Source organism: Mchenga conophoros, linkage group LG9 (assembly GCF_057382185.1).
Source record: "Mchenga conophoros isolate Kocher_MC1m ecotype Shallow Benthic linkage group LG9, M_conophoros_male_GT1.1, whole genome shotgun sequence".
Lineage (NCBI taxonomy): Eukaryota > Metazoa > Chordata > Actinopteri > Cichliformes > Cichlidae > Mchenga > Mchenga conophoros.
In genome coordinates this window covers 20,377,196-20,394,891 of record NC_140534.1, presented here as the reverse complement: position 1 = coordinate 20,394,891, position 17,696 = coordinate 20,377,196, and the positions used below count along the sequence as shown (strand labels likewise).

The following is a 17,696-nucleotide window of genomic DNA, read 5'->3' as shown; positions in this document are numbered from 1 at the left end:
TGCTGCTGCTTTTCAGTTCAGTTCTTGTGTGATTTGGTATGCCTCAGCCTTTTCTGACTGTTTCACTTTGTTAAGAATGGCCTTTTGAGAGCCAACCTTCCACTGAGAGCATTTCTTATAAAGCTTAAGTGAACATTAGATGGACCAGGTGAATGATCAGATGCATCTCTCAGGTCCTGTGCCAGTTTTTTGTTAGATTTTGTCCTATTTCTTGAGGGCATGAGTTTCATATACTGTTCATTTGGTCTAGATATATTTTTTAGGTTTGCCACTTCTTTTGTCCTCCACTTGTTCAGTTTCTTCAATTTTTCCAAGGACACACTAACAGCATGAAACTTGGACTAAACAGTCCAAGTTTTTGGCTAATAACTCTTTTTTTCCACTTGATTCCCAAAAAATATTTTATTTCTGTTATCTTTGGCATTTTTCAGACATTCAACTAAACAGATGGGAACAAATTGTGTTTTTGTGAAACACTGTTAGTAGCGAATTGTTCTATGTAAACACAACAATGATTCATCCCTTGCGTTACACACCGTTTTTTATGTTTGAATAATTCATAGATCATTCCAAAAGGTCTTAACAAACAAACCAAATGATTCCCCTGAAAATGGTCGGATACAAGGAAAAACCTTCTGAAAGCCTGGAGAACAATGGTTTAAAATGTATTTAAAAAAAAGTCTGGCTTGGACTTTCACCCATTATTGAATTTCTTCATTTTATGTTACTTTGTATATGTAAATGAAAAGAGAAGCTTATTTATATTGATACATTTGTAGCAGATGTGTGAAGCTTTTCATATTGATACATTTAAATATTTGCCTTCTTCCATCATGTAGTTATTTATTTACATCAGTATGGAACTCCAAAGTGTTCAAAATTAAATAAATAAATAGGTCAAGATGAAATAAATAACTATGTGAATAAATAAGACACAGATATGTAATGTGAGAATGATATTGTGAAATCATGGAACACATTTTGAAAACAATGCTCATTATTGTGAAATATATTACATTCTGCTATATAAATTTACTTATTATTGTGAAATATTATTTCATGGTCATTATTTTTCACAATAACAGAGATTATTCCTGAGGCATTTTATTTATTTCCAGCCGTTTTTATTCCAAAATGACCTTTTTTCAAAGTCAGTCTTTATTTCAAAATCCCGTTTTTCCCGATGGTCTATTTATTTCATAATGCGACTTTTCAGCAGAATGACTTTGTCTGTCAATCAAGAGAGACAGGGCGGAGCCAGTTGTGTGATTGGTTGCTCCTTTACTCAGACATAAGTAATAGCACATGAATTGTCGATTTAGGTTTAATGGTGCAATGCGTCTCCTATGCAGCTGGCAGCAGTATGCAGCTCAAAATAAACTTAAGGCACCGACAAATGCAAAACACTGGGCGCGAATAACGTTACAGGTGTATCAATTCTTGTGAAGGGCATGGCTGCAGGAAACAAGTCCGTTTCTGAGTTACTCAAAGAACTTGCTAACCGCTTAGATTGAACGTCTTCACCTCAGTCTGAGTATTGCAGCAGTGTACTGGAGATGAAGTGGTCCCTGGTCCAAGTTCTCATCACAACCGCACAGGGTTAACGTTAGCAAATGCTAACGCTATCACAGCTAGCTCCACTCCACGAAACGCTGTTTAGGGTAAGTAACGATATGTTATTATTGCTTGGTTAGTCTGTCTGTCTGGCAAATATGAGCTTTTTAAACAGTTTAGTCACAGATTTTTTTTAATACTGTTTTTTATCATAGCAAAGAATTCTATAAATTAGGTAAGAGAAAATAATTGTCTTCTGGGTTAATGTCTGTATTACTATTTACATTGTTGTAGGTAATAGTTATTCATGACTGTTTTAAAGTGGCTTATCTTCTGTGCTAATATGGAAGACAAGTAATCTATGTGAAAGAAAAGAAAGCAATTTTAGTTCAACGTAGTGATTTTGTAAGTGGGTATAATTTGAAAATGCTTTTACTAGTACAGTGGATGTTCTTTAAATATTTAACATTTAAAGTGTGTGTCACTTTACAGACTCCAACTTCAGTTTTGGTTTGGTCTCACCGTTGTAGGTCATAACACAAACAAGTCGTCAAGTCAAGCAGCTGAGGAAAGGGCTTAAGGAAACCATGGTATGGCCGCTTCTGACAGAAAGATCAGACATCATTCCTCTTTTCTTACCAAGGGAATCAGAGACTGCTCCCTGTTGTGAGGTAAGGTCAGGTCACATCTTTTAACATCTGAATAGTAAAGGTATTTGGTTAATTTATGAAGGATGAACATTAATTGTTGACACAAAACACCAATATACTGTTTTGTATGCTTGGGTTAGTTGAACAGTTGGGTTACATTTAATAAAAATACACCTAATGTTGCTGATGCTCTTAAGACTACAAGATAAGTAAAGCTATAAAATGACTGTGGCCTGCCACAGAAGATGAAGATGAGGAAGAAGAGGAATGCTCTCGAGGATAAATGCAGAGTGGCAGGTTACCTTCGGTCCTTCATTGAAAATGGTAAGTCTGCTGCGATAGGTATTTTGCCATTGGTTTTCTCTGATTATACTTTGGTAAATTACATACAGTCCAGTGATCTTGGGTCATTAACAAAGTACACTATAGTAGAGCTGGGCGATATGAGATTTTTTCATATCACGATATATATATATTTTTTTATAAAAGGACAAGAGCGGTGAGGTCTATCACAATAGTTTAATTTTTCTATTGAGAAAAAGTTATTTCGCAATACATATCATTATCGTTCTATCGCCCAGTTCTACACTATAGTATAATTTTGTTTTGTTATTTGCTCCATGCAATACATAAGTGGTGGCATTATCAGTTGCACTAGAATTGTATGTAGACTACTTTTAGCTTTGTTAACATAAAAATATCTATAAAAGCTACAACAGCAATTTGAGTGGGGCAAAAATGTCTGGTGCCCTGTATGTAAGTGGTCATCTTTTATGGTATTTCTCTATAAAAGATTCAAAATAATGAATATAGGATGTCATTATAGTTTAAAACAATCTTCTGTTGCAGCATCTTGTGCACAACAAAAAGCCCTCATCAAGTTTTGGACAGATGGGAAGTCTTGCCGAGAAATGACTGTGGAAGTGGTCAACAGCAATCTTCCAAAGTCTTCCACCGGTTTTGAAGTACTACGTCTTCCTGCACACTACTGTACCTATGAGTCATTTCTAATGGACATTCAGGTGTGTCTCAACTCTACTGACTCAGGTTTTGGTCTGGTTTACGATTGATTCCATAACCACATGGTAAAATTAGACCATTTCTTCTTTCTTGCATCACATTACTGTACTCGGTGTTCAAAGAAACGGACAATCTAGTGAGTTCTAGTTCTTTTTAATACACTTGACAGTGAAAAATACACACTACAGGTGTGCATTTATGGCTTTTTTAATATAAACTGATGAAGAGTTCAGATATCAAAATCAGTTGTTCACTGTACATTATAAATTACACAATGTTTTGTTTATACTCGCTACTGATACAAAAAAATTTCTAGAAAAAATTATTTGAATTAAGATGTTACACTACTGTACTGTGTTCATTGTATTAAATCTGCTCAGAGTTGACATGTACTGTATATCCAACCAAGAAATGAATATCATTAAAGTGACAGCTGTATAAAACAAATCCTGTTTTATAGCCACTCACTGTTTTGTTGAAAATGAAATTGGTTATGCTGTTTTGAGTCAGTATTAGCTACAAAGCTGTAGAAATTAAAAAAAAAAAAAAAAATCCTCCTGACATAGAAACTGATTAAATGTAATAATGTCTTTCTACAAGTGATTCTGAAGTATTGGTAGCACAGCAGGGTCTTGTTCATTCAGTGCATCTGGGAGCTGAATCTCAGGAATGGTGATCTCATTTGATGGGCGGCGATTATGTTGTCCTGTCCAGTCCACACCATAATCCTCATCAACCTGAAAGAGCATGCACATGTTTTAAATCTAAACTGAAGAGGTGTTTCCTGCAGCTGTTCCTAGATGGACTTATTGAGTCTGCCAGGGCCTATGTGAGTTGCTTAGGCATTGGCTACCAACTAATTATTCATTCACCCATTCTAGGTCAGGATTGGTTCTCTTCAGGTATAACAAATTTAACTTTGTTTAAAGTATTGCCATCTATACCTGACAGGTGGGATAAAAAAGAATGGCTTGGGAGACACACAGCAAATCTCAAAGTTTTCCAATTAATGCTGAAAGAACCAAGGATGTAAATGTATTCTTGTTTTAGCTTTGCCGAAGACACCAGAGAAAGTATGATATCTATAATGCTGCTGAAATAGACAAAACCATTTCAATAAACTCGCTATTTAACATCAACCTTGTTATGCATTATCAGAGAACAATCAACTGCAAACAGCAATGAAACATTCAACTATGTACTATTTAAAGCACTAATGACCCTGTTGTCTAACAAGATGTGATAAGTAAGTAGACTGTGGAAAGCTGGTGGGTCTACTCTCTGTGTAAAAGGTTCCTACAGGCTCCACTGACCCCAGTCTCCGAGTTAACACACTAACAGCTAACACTGCTAAACGTGTCTCAACGCCGAGATGGCGCCGATAGCTTTAGCCGTAGCTGCCCCACTTAGTTTAGACAGTAACAAAAAAAAGTAAGCGATAATAATTCATTGTCATAATTAAGGTCAACATCTAAACAATGCTGTGTACAGAATCACACAGGTGCTCAATTACAGCATAAACTTACCTTAGACCTTCCTCCGTCATTTCCCTCCTAATTGTGCTCGGAGACACAGAAAATGTATCGGCAATTACCCCGACGGTTATCCCGGACAGCACTAAAGTCCTGAGTGCTGCACCGGGATTTCTAGACGTGGACGGCCAACATTTGAAGACTGTTCTTCCTCGGCGTATTCCAAACGAACACGGTGCTGAATTGCTCTTAAACCTTCGACAATGCTGTCATCGATGCTAAGATTTTGAAGAGCAATTATCATCCAGACATTTCAGAAACATCATCTAAACGACTCAAAACAGTATCTACAGGTAAATGATCCCTCTCTGATTTGCTTAAATGAGCAGAACTGGCTGAAGTTCACACCAGTCCGCCATCCTCCGTGACTTTTGACCTAGCACGCTGTTGCTAGCTGTAGCAGCCGTCCGCGGAGCCGGTATCCAGGAAAACTAGTCGATGGTAAACGATAAGCCAATAGGTGCAAAGGTCCAGCCCACTTACATTGATTGACAGACAAAGTCATTCTGCTGAAAAGTCGCATTATGAAATAAATAGGCCATCGGGAAAAACGGGATTTTGAAATAAAGACTGACTTTGAAAAAAGGTCATTTTGGACTAAAAACGGCTGGAAATAAATAAAATGCCTCAGGAATAATCTCTGTTATTGTGAAAAATAATGACCATGAAATAATATTTCACAATAATAAGTAAATTTATATAGCAGAATGCAATATATTTCACAATAATGAGCATTGTTTTCAAAATGTGTTCCATGATTTCACAATATCATTCTCACATTACATATCTGTGTCTTATTTATTCACATAGTTATTTATTTCATCTTGACCTATTTATTTATTTAATTTTGAACACTTTGGAGTTCCATACATCAGAGGCTGTGCAAAAGTTTTATGAGAATGCTTTCAGCATTCATTTCAGCTGTTCAAGTGTCGTAAGTTCGGTGGCTGAGTGTCACATTTTCATTACATACTAGTCATTTGCCGCTTATATATTTTTATTGCTCTCTGAAAGAATAGCTGCTGTAATAATGGGTATTTAAACAAACAAAACAGTAGCTTGAACTGGAAAATCTGCAGCTCGGCAGAGAAGAAACCTCAACGCTCCAAGTGTGCTTCCTCAAAACTTTTCCAAATTAAAGTGAAAAACCAGATGAAACAACCCCACATGTCATTGTCAACTAGCTTTACTTTTAAAGCCGTGACACACACTCTCTTTGGAGACATGAGCGGGCTGGATAAGTGCTGCAGAAGTTGTCAACAATCCAGATAAATCTTCTCAGTGCTCCACACTGCTTGGACCACCCAGGAGTATCTGGCCCGGAGGTTTGTCAAGGACAGTCACAGGCATATTCAGAACTGGCCCTCAGCCTTGTTTTTTTCCCTAAGTGGGTTCTCTTCTGTGGTTTCAGTCCTATGCATTTCTCTGATGTTTGTGCCCATGTGTTGTAGCTGCATATAGGACAGAGATTGTCTGTCATGCGTTTCCGCCCTTCTGCTCTCGGTTTAAACAGAGCGGAAAGTGAAAGCGTTGCTCAGTGCGGGCAGTGCATCTCAGCTCTGGCCATAGATGACAGAGGAGGAAAAGATGGGATGGAACACCTGGAGTTAATGAAAGAAATGTAACGCTCATACGCAACATCAAGGGTCCTACAGGATCACAGCCTGCCACATCCACTTAGAGGCTACATTTGTCACAGGCAAAGAACAGGGAGCTGAGAGCCAGCATTGCCTGTTAGAGAGAGTCCTCTGCTGCACCATTTTTTTTTTTTTATCACTCAGCTTTTTCTGACAGCAACATGAGACAGAAAGGGAAACAGATGGCATCTGTCTTTGCCTTAAAAATATGAACATAGGATATCAGCAGGCATTAGAGACACAGGCAGTTTGTAATCTGCTGTCCTTTTTGTCTCATCTGTCAATGAATTTCAATCTGAAATCCATCACAGAGGGTCTGAGAGTCAGATTTGAAGACATAATTTCCAACTTAAAATAAATGCCATTGAATCATAGCTCAAGAATAAGCGGATCCACTTTAATAGCAGTAATCATACTGTCAGAGCAAGTTGTTTTTCCTCAAATGGCAAACGCTGTAACTCTCTGGTTAAATTTGACTTTAACAAAGAAATAAAGCATCATTTCTACTTTCCTGTCCCTTGAATTTGCTCTTTACACTGACATTTTATTCATGTCTCAGAGGAAGACATAAAAGAGAATGGAGAGCCTGGCACCGCCGAGCTGCACATCTCTGTGTTATGTGGAATAAAGCATGATACAATTAAGTGGGCAACCTTACAAAATGATGAATGCTGTAGCTGTTGTTCCATTTATCTTTCTTTGTAAATTACATTTTTCTCTGTTTTCTGAACTCTCTCTCTCTCTCTTTCTCAAATGCAGCTATAACAAACGCTAGCTACCCCCCCCTCCCAACATAATGCTAACCTATTGTTTTCACTGCAGCTCTTTTGTCTCAAAGTGACTGCTTGATGTAAGCTTCAGAGCACAGTGCTTGCACAATAAGTAGCCTACTAGTGGCCCAGATTAAAAATGATCACACTGTACTCATTTCCACTTTTGTAATAATGTTTTGGTGGTGTAGTACAAAAGGCTTAATGCTTTTATATTCTTTGTACTGAAAATTGCTGCAGCACCTTTTTTGCCCTCTTTGTGAAGAACACTCCTATGTTGCTCCTACTGTATAGCTGTGAGGGTCAGGCTGCTATGATTGATCAATATGCAGACAACGCGGCGATACAGGAGTCACATGTGTGCATGCATGATGGTGGGCGTGCCTCAGGTTTGCAGGTTATTATGCGTGAACTCACTAGAGACTCTCAATGGGCTTTAATTAGCAGTAAGGCCCATTAAGACGTGAGTCTTATTGGACTTTGCACTGCATTGTATTTCATTGTTTTGTGAATTGCAAAAGGTTTATTGTGTATTCAGTCAAATTAAAAATAGTGTAGGTGACCACAAACACGAAAAGAGATGAAAACAGAGACATGAGAAAGAGAGAGGACACTACTGAAAGGATCCTGAATTAAAATTTATGAGAGGACAAAGATGCTGGTAGACATGCCATGCTCCTGTACTGAGCTCTATACTAAGAAGCAGGATTTCATCTTATCTAGGTAACTTTGGAGATAACCCTGGCTTTTCTGTTCTGATTGTGGTTCACTTGTTAGCAGGGTATATCACCATGGTAACTTATGTTGTGATTTGAAATCACCTCCTACAGACCAATCAAATCTAAAGAAAATAGCGTCAAATTCCCGAAAGATCTCACGAACCTCTGTGACTTTATTCCTTAGTTTTTTCTGTTGAGAGCAAACAATTTAGCAACGATTTTATTGTTCCATAAATGTTAATATATGATCCTCAAACAGCACGTCCACACTGTAGATGTGATGTCATATGAAATTTGTATGCAGACTGAGACTATGTTTGGTTTCTGTTTTTATATTTAATCTTTAACCTCAAACCCTAAAACACCACCACGCCTGTTGCTGAAAGAATAAAAACAAAAATCTTCCTTTTTGAACATGAATTTAATGAAATAGTTGATTATAATCAGATTGCTCTGCTGTCTTGATGGAGTTGTGATATTGCTAAATCAGTTCACTTACACGGGGGCTTCTGGCTTTCCTTCGTGGCTTCCAATAGACTGAGCTTTATTAATATAGTCGGTCTTTTCCATTCTTATTGACCAAAGTGCTTAAAACACACACTCTTAACACTAGATTACTCTACAATGCTTTTTCCTCTCACACACATTCACATTGCTGCTTTGTCTGCAGCCACTGTTCAACTTTCAACCTCTTTTATGTGTTTACTGCTTCATAATTTCTCTTTAGAGCAGTTTTATCTTCCTTTCTAAAATGAGCCGCTCTGATGCCAGTGCACCAATCTGCTGGCAGCCCCTTTCACGTGAACACGCAGAGCAAGTTGATAATCAGCTTTGTGTGACTGCTTATCCTGATTGTCAGTTCATAGTAAGAACCCAAATAACAGAAAGATACCCTTTTTAGGTTGAACCTGCTTCATAGTACACGACTCAGATTCTGGCTCATGGTTTTTCCTCTGCCTTCACTTACCTGAATTTAAGGACCATGTCCAGCATTCCCTTTCCACCAGATTATTATCAATAGTAGAGTGTAATTCTGGGACAGCAAAAGAGCTCACTACCTGCAAAGTTTACTTACCTGTATCCATGAAAATGGCCCACTGCATTTGGAAAGGTCTGCTTAATATTAGCCTGTTCACCTTCCAATGGCCTCAACTATCCATGGACCCATGTCCTGGATTCTCTAAGTAAGAACTCCAGTCCCAGATATCAATTACCATCTTTAAACTATACCTGAACTCATCTCATCCAAGCTGCCAACCCCTTGATGCAAGTTTCTCTCTGCTGACCCAGTCAACAGCTGAATTAGAAAACATATTACCCACTCATGATCGTGTATCGATGCAATAGAGATTCATGACAGTTTCAGCCATGTAATGAGAGCAATATTAGTCTTTATCAATGAATGAATCCACGACTTTTTGACTGGAACACAGTGCTGAGGTCCAACTGGTGCGTGGCATTAAACCCTAGTGGGGAGTTTCCCCTTTTGGAGGTGGTCAGTGACCCACTATTGATCATATGCGTGTGTTCACACCTTAGCTCATGTGATTAGGCACATGATTAATAGGGGGTCACAGACCACCTCCAAAGTGGCCACCCCCACTAGGATTTAAAAATGTGGGACTGTCCACCTTTTTGTTTTTATGACTGAAGAACTGGTGAAACGTCTTTACAAACATAAAAAAGTCCAGTTGCCTTCTTTTTTCAGTCGGCTAAGACTACCACGACCTGGATGACTGAGAGTCATTCATCACTGAGAGTTTCATGCAGCCAACAAAACAATATTGGGTGTGTTCTTCTCATACCTAAGATATTTTAGATTTAGTAGAAGAGTAAACAATGGTCGACCACAAACGATGCTAGCTGCATCTTTATTTAGTTAACCCTCTCAAGGCAGGCGTTGCCGATTTGCAACAGTTAAAAACTAACAACCTGATTACCCCACATACATATTTTATGAGTTTTTTTACTCAGAAGTACCACTGCAGGACTTGGTTGTGCATTAGCAACAAAAAGTTTAATTTGAGCCTGAGAGGGTTAAAGCAGCTGCTTATTTTTTGAGCCTGTGTGTAAATGGTAAACATGTAAATAAAAAACAGAAGAAGAGCCAGGGCTACAAACCAGTTCAGGAGCTGTGCTTTCTTTAGTGTGGACTCATGTCCAGATCTTTTGCAGAGAAGGAAAAGCTACGCATAGATTCCATCACAGCAATGTGCAGTGAAACAATGATGTTTTCTCCAAAGCCTTGGATGAGGTTGATGGTATTCATTTTCCATATGACATTCTAGGATTCCAGGCTGCATGAGACAGTCTAGTGGGGCGATAAAAGTAGAGGTCAAAAGTTTAGGTTTGGCTTTACCACACCAGAGATATGAAGACTACCTTGATTTTCAGTTGACTGCAATACTCTGAGCAGCAGCTGTTGTGAAGGTGCCTTTTGCTTCACTACAAATCGGTTGCTAAGAACAAAGCTCCTTCCTCAGCCAGTGTCGTCTCCCTCAGTGCAACAAGCAAGAGGCAGCAATCTTATGTGATTTGGCTTGTTCCCATCGGGTCTTTACGATCATTTACTGACACAGGAACAAAGACTGACAGCCCTGCTGTACCCATTAAAGTTTGCCAATTGAAATAGATTTCACAGTTTCCTAAAAATATGCACGTTGTTTGCTCCGCTGTGTTGCTGTCAGTGAGGTGGCCCGTGCGGATGGAAAATGTTGGGGTGCAGAGTCAGTGTAAAGTCACAAATTTATAACTATTAATATGATTTATGGCTTCCTAAATTGAGTGTGGCACAAGCAAAATTGTCCATTTTCATGGTCAGAAAGCGCCGTAGCTTCTGTATTCACACAGGTACAAACACCCTGAGTGGCGGAGACTTCTCTTTTGTTTATGGCGGATGGCATTTTTTATTACTCTAGAAAAACGACATTTTTATTACTTTATTTCCCTTTTAACAGACAACCTTGTCGTCTTTAACTTCAAAAAATGCTTCTCTGACGCACGAGTGCAGATGGACACACTCCCACACACGCACACACTCTTTGTCCTTGTAATTTATTCCACCATATCTCTTTTGCTTCTGTCAACAGCGCCTGATATCAGAATGAATCTGAAAACTTGCTCGTCTTTGCCCATTAGCATGCAGGAGGGATGCCACTATTTTGCATGTGAATAAACAGTTATTAAAGTTACTGTCGGAATCTCAAGAGGATCAAAGATTAAACAGTTACCATGACTGACACTTTCTGATACCATTTCAAAATAGAGGAAGTCACATTTGAATAACCTTCTGTTTATTCTAACCTCACACCAGGAGTCTCCTCAGACAGCAGCGTGACATACAGGATTGTGGCGACCTTCAGCTGGATGACCCGGAATCAACTACTCATGTTGTCAAGCGCGAGTCCTTGATGTGCATTTGAACACAACCTCACCATTTGTCTGCACTGGAGTGCACAGCCAGTAAAGTTTAATTTGCACATTTAGATTGCCACATTTTTGGTTACATGCAAGTTACATATTAAAATAAAAATACATTTACTAAATCTTAAGCATTTATAAATATTAAAACACTGATTAAAAACAGAAACACCTCTGCTATTTTCTGAAGAACATGCAGTTTGCTTCCTGGGGGATCTTGGTTATTGCTTGAAAAGCTGCAAATAAAGGGGCAAGTGAAGCAGAATGAGTTGCAGAGGAATGGTGTTAATTCAGGTGAAAGAAGCGAGGAATGCGCAAAAATGAACTTGTGTGTAAGCAGTGAATAGAAATGGGCTCGGAAAAGAAAACTTAAAGTGCTAACTGAATTTTTGTTGAGAAAAAATCCAAACCTGTTAACAGCTAAAAGCTTTTTCACTCTTGTTAGTGAAACTGTTAGAAAGCCTTTCTTTATTTTAAACGTTGTCAGGGAGTAAAATGTGCTGCTTTTATTCATTATGCATGTAACATGAAGTAAACGTATTAAATTCTTCAATTCAATTGTATTTATACAGCGCCAAATCACAACAGCAGAAGCCTCAAGGCGCTTTATATTGTAAGGTGCACCCTACAATAATACATAAAGAGAAAAACCCAACAATCATATGACCCCCTATGAGCAAGCACTTTGCTTTTAATTATTTTCTTCCACAATGATTAGCAACTGCAAAGAGATGTCTGATTGTATAGAAGTCTATAGTAAAATGACCCCGATGTTCATTTGATATATGAACCCTTTCCTAATAGGTAACCCCTTATTTCACCTCTAGTTTCAAGTATTATTTAATAGAACATCATCTTTGTGATGATGACTGTCAAGCAAGTATTACATAGAAGTATTACATAGATAGATTTTAAGTGCTATTTATGACAGCATGTTTGCACTGAAGCACCGCAGCAATTTCCTAATGTTGTAAACCTGCTCAACATTTGGCAATAAACCCCATTCTGATTCTGATTCTGAGATGAGTGGTGTCCTTGCCACTCTTCACTTTTCTTCACTCAAGTTTAAGCTTCACCAAGACAAAGCAACGATGCCACTTTCAGAGTGACTTAAATCACCTTCCTTTTTCATTCTAATGCTCGGTTAAACTTCAGCAGGTTGCTTTGACTGCGTCTACATGCCTAAAAACATTACGTTTCTTCCATGTGATTGGCTGATTAGATAACTACATTAAAAAGCAGCTGAGCAGGTGCCCAATGAGTATAAGCGTACCTTTAGTATCCGGTCGTTAAGTGACGTCACTACCCGTGTCTGGGCCTAAACTCCGCTGCAGGTCCATATATCAAACGATCACTATGGCATTACTGAGAGTTGAAAAACTGTCTAAAGTCTTTCATCTTTAATAAAATGATCAGCGTTCTGCTCTACCAGGTGTAACAATTGAGTTTAACATCCAGGCATCCATGAAAACGGAATTTATGACATTTAACGAGTTAGAAGTTAGCAGGAAGTTGGCTCGCTAGCTTCCATCTAAATACAATATAGCATGTCCTGACTGCGGGGTTTTGGAAACATATGAAAACGTACAGCTCTGTTATCACTTCCAACATAAATGAAGACAGAAAACTAAACAGCAGTGACGTTTGTAGGGTCACTGAAGTTTGGCTAGCTGTAGCTAATGATGTGCTACGTGAATGCTAGCGACACAGCTATGTTAGCATAATATAAACAAGCTAACTTTTGTTCTCAGTGGTCAGGAATAAATGTAATCGCATGGCAGGATGCTGTAAACGGACCAAACTTCAGCCAGGAGAACAACTGAGATAATCCATTCACAATACGAGGTTAGTCATTCATATACTGCTGCATGGGCTGGGCTGTAGTTACATCCTAAGGTTTTAAAAACTGAGCTTAAATAAATGATTAGTGGTAATAAAAGCCGAGGGAGGTCAACAGTGATCACTGACTGTTTTAGGAGCTTTTTGAGATTAAATAGAAGAAAATACAAAACATTAAACATGTTAACAACACAAAAGCCATATTAAACGCAGACTACTTTAGGCCCGGAAGTAGGATTCGTCACGTCATCACTTAACGACCGGATTATCACACTTTAGGCTTATAGGGATCTCATTAGACATTTGTTTACACATTACACATGGAGTGATATTACGCTGCTGGCTGTATTTATATGAAGCAAATAAATTATAAACTCTCTCTTCTCTCTCTTTGCTTTCACTCTTTGCTTTGACTGTAGGTTCAAATGGTGTAACATGTCTGGCATGTGATACAAGGCAAAAAAAGTAAAGGTGTTTTTGCATTTTTTTATTAGACATTAGGGCTGCTGTGCTCAAAAGTAACAACACAAGAAGAGTGAGATTAAACTGAACTCGTGATATCATGATTCAGATTAATGAAACGAGCATAAAGATGGTTGAGGAGAGCTGCTCTGTCAGCTGATACGTCCCTATAGGCTCATTACTAGACATCATTTTCTCACCATGTGATCCGTTGCTCACATAACATTGCATTACTCATGTCCATATTTAGAACTGAAGCTTACTGTTGTAAAAATTTGAACATTTTCTTTGCACGGCTCCAGAAGCTTAGAAACTATTTCTCATAACTCAGCTGTCAAAGAAGAGCAGCCAGTGAAGCTTTTGTCTGTTTGTAGACTGCGTTCTGTCAAAAACGTAGAAAATGTTGATGATGGAAAGACTTGAAGCAGCAGCTCCGGTAAACTATGCTACACTGCTTTAAGTCAAAAACTAAGCGTATGTGGAGGAGATGTGTCTGCTGCCTTGAATTCAGAAATCCAGACAGCAGTGTGCTCATAAGAGATAAACACGATGATGACTGCTTCCTCCGTGTCAAATAGTGGAGTGTCTAAGCTGTGGTCCCAGTCAGTAGTAATGAAATGTTTCTATCTTGGCTAACAAGCACTCTCTAACTCTCACCACCGTACGCCCTGCTCTCTCATTGAAATCCTTAAAGGCACAAGATTGCAAGGCCCCCATGTTACCTTGATGAGTGAATAGTGACACTTTCTGTGTTCACAGCGGATATGACGCTCTTCCATCCTCCATCCTGGCTTTTGTATCACATACACACAAACACACAGACTTTGCATCTACTTTATCTGCTTCACTAATGTCGGACCATGTGCCTCAGCAAGAATTTTACTGGCTCCACTGCACATACAGCTGCATTAGTCACTGGACCAAATGAATCTATGGGCTGTGAAATCATTCAAGGGGTGTAATGATGAGCTATCACTGATCTGTTCTAGCTTTTGTAGCTATAAAACACACTGATGGAGTTGGGACCGTGAATTTGCTGACACTTTGGAATATGAAAAGCTGCAATAGGAGAGTTAGGATGCACTGTACTTCCTCCCCTCCCTTCTCATTCATCCAGAAGCCTGTTTCCTCAGACAGTGTATATTTTTATTATATCTAAAAAAAGCACCTGAAGGCTGTTCATGCAGGGTCTGTACTGAATAACTCATGATTATTTCTAAATTCATTCATGGCCTGAAAACTTTGTGTTTCTTTGTGCGCTTCTGCTTCAATTCACAAAACAAAAAAGAATCAATATTTTATGGCTGTTTTTACAGGTTATTGCACAGGGAAAAATAAGCTTTGTATGATTTGGGTGGTTAACTGATCTTGGAGATTAGTCCAGGATTGCAAGGTGGGTGCAGTGTAATAAAACAATGTGAGTATTTGAGACTTTTTATTGCAGAAAATTCTGAGGCTTTACTTGGCTTATTGCACTGATAGTCTCTTTTACTACTGGCCATTTTTAGTCTTAGACCTGGATAAAACTGTTCTATTTGGCAAAGCTTATTGCTGTCAAAATACTCACTAACAAAATGAATATGTTGCATATCAACCTGTGCCGGAGGCAGGTTTTTGACCCAATATGCAGAACTCAGTACATACGTTTAGAACACAAGGTGAACCTTTATTGCTGTCTGATGAAACTTAACAAGTTCAACAGAAATACACTAGCAGGGAATACATACATGGAGGGAAATAAGAACCATGAGAAACACTGAACAAAGGAAATACAAAGCACTAAAGAGGATACAGGGACAGTGGACGATGTGACAATACTCACAAGACAATGAGAGAAGTGGAAGACACAGTGGCAACAAATCAAGATAAACAAGACAAGGGAAGCAAAACCAAACACAGTGAATTCAAAACTAACGACCAAAAAATAAAACAGGAAACAACGACACAAAGTATAACCAGATGTAATGCAACAAATTGACCAGATACAGGAATGTAAGGCAAGAACACTTTGGGAACTACAGGGATACAAAATAACCTTAAACTCAGAACAGAACTGGATGACAAACAAAACCTAGAAAAATCAATATAAAGAAAAAGAAAGCAGCATCCACTGCCTACCTGACTGAAATGCTACTAGGTGGTAAAAAAACTGACAAAGAGTATAGTAGTTAATTACATGCATAAGTGTTGAGTCCAGGCATACAAAGCAGGTTCATATACATGCCAGTCATTAACTACAATATAAAAACTGTATATCTCTGAAACAAGGGCATTGCATATTCAAGCAGTGTGCATGGACTACAAAGAAAAAAGGAATACATTTCTTGAGAAAAGTGAAACGTGAATGCACTTATTTATCCACAGTTAGTAAATGCTGAAATGTAAAAAAAAAACACCATATTGCTGCCCTTCAAAAATACTGAAAAAATACTGCAAATAAAATCTTTTGTAAAAAAAATCATTCAATAATTCAATAACAGTGTGTTGGTGCAATTTCTACATACGATCTTGTGTATTGTTTCAGATCGTTAATGTGTACTAAAGGGTTTTTAAAAGTGCAACAACACCTATAAAGTCGTATTGTCAGACACTATTATAAAAATAATTAGGTTTAGAATCACACGAGAGTGCAATTATTCCTTTACTGCCTCAGATGGTATCCTGGGCATTTTTTCTTCATCGGAAGAAAAATGACAGGCCTTTATTTAACCAGACTTGTATTCAAAGCATCTATTGTACTAGAGGCAGGCATTTATTTTTAAGTGCCAATGTTTGACTAGAGCAATTGGTCATGTCCATGCAATTAAAGTCTTATGCTCATTATACCATAACAAGTGATGAATCACCCATTAGACAGACAAATGAGATTGCTCGAGATTCTTTGTAAAATGACTTAATTTTCAGCCTGCTCACATACGTCTGGTTGGTGAGAGGTCTTCAGACCAGCAAAGCACCGCATTCATAGCTTTGGTCATCTAATTTGTGCTGTATTTAAATAAAACACAACATGAAGAAACTGTAAACAATATGGACCAAACAGAACATCTCATTAGGACATGAGTGTTGTTAGGGAAGTTCCAGGGAACAAACTCTAAATAAATACAAAAGTACATGTTCAAAAGTAAAACTGTTTGTTATTTTTAGTGGACAGAAATGTATTTTGTTTTTAACAAGACCTTTATTGTAAACGGTTGCCAGTGCAAAGACTCTGTTTTCAATAAATCCCTTAGAGCTGGGCGATTTCTGCCAATTAACAAGCAGATCTGTTTAAAACTCAAAGCTAACACTTGTTTTGCTGTAAATTGTCATTAATTTTTGTCTAAATGTGTTTGAAAGCTATAATTAGCATTTTTATTTTTAGATAGAAATAAACATTTGTGATGTGATATATTTGTAAAGATGTATTTTTTCCTGTAAAAATAAATCAGTGGTGTTTTTGATATTCAAAGTTTTAACAGAATACAGTCAAAACTTTCCAAGCTATTGTGTTTACAGACAGAATGACACACACGCAAATGCTACCAAAAACATAACCGCTTTGACAGAGGTAATTAATCATATACTTAACCTGTACTGATGTCTGTAGGTGTCACTAATTACTAGGTGTGGCCATGAAATAGAATATATACAGTGTAATACTTCAAGTCTGATTGGATCTGACACGGAGCCATTACTCTAAATCTCACACACCCAAGTTCTGGCGTTGTCCTTGCAACTAGGAAAAAAACACTCTGTGGTTGCCCAGTGATGACATTGAAGTCTTTTGCTACTGGTGACCAATTACCTTAAGTTGTGGTGACCAACTTTTTGTGGTCTGATGCAGATTGAGTGCAGTCACTCTCAGACACACTGGCAAATAATTGGTGTATAATTGTTAAATGCAGACTGCCGTAAGCATCTATGTTCAATAGGGTCACGACTCAACTAACTGCCAACTGGTTGTACTCTGGTTGTATTGCTACAGTATATACACAAGTAAAGTTGCTGAGTGTCAGTCATTTTGCAGTTAAATTGCTAACCGGATGTAACTATTTGTGGAACATTCTTCTTGTCCTTAGCGGGCGTCCAGCGGCGGTGGTCGGCTGCGCAACCA

General features: G+C 38.1%; 1 long non-coding RNA gene across 1 annotated transcript; it reads left to right on the top strand.

The window, feature by feature from the left end:
- Positions 1–1,753: 1,753 nt before the first annotated feature.
- Positions 1,754–3,080, top strand: LOC146567180 (uncharacterized). Its single transcript, XR_014893887.1, has 3 exons — positions 1,754–2,225; positions 2,447–2,528; positions 3,054–3,080. It is a non-coding gene; the product is annotated as an uncharacterized LOC146567180 (long non-coding RNA).
- Positions 3,081–17,696: the final 14,616 nt, after the last annotated feature.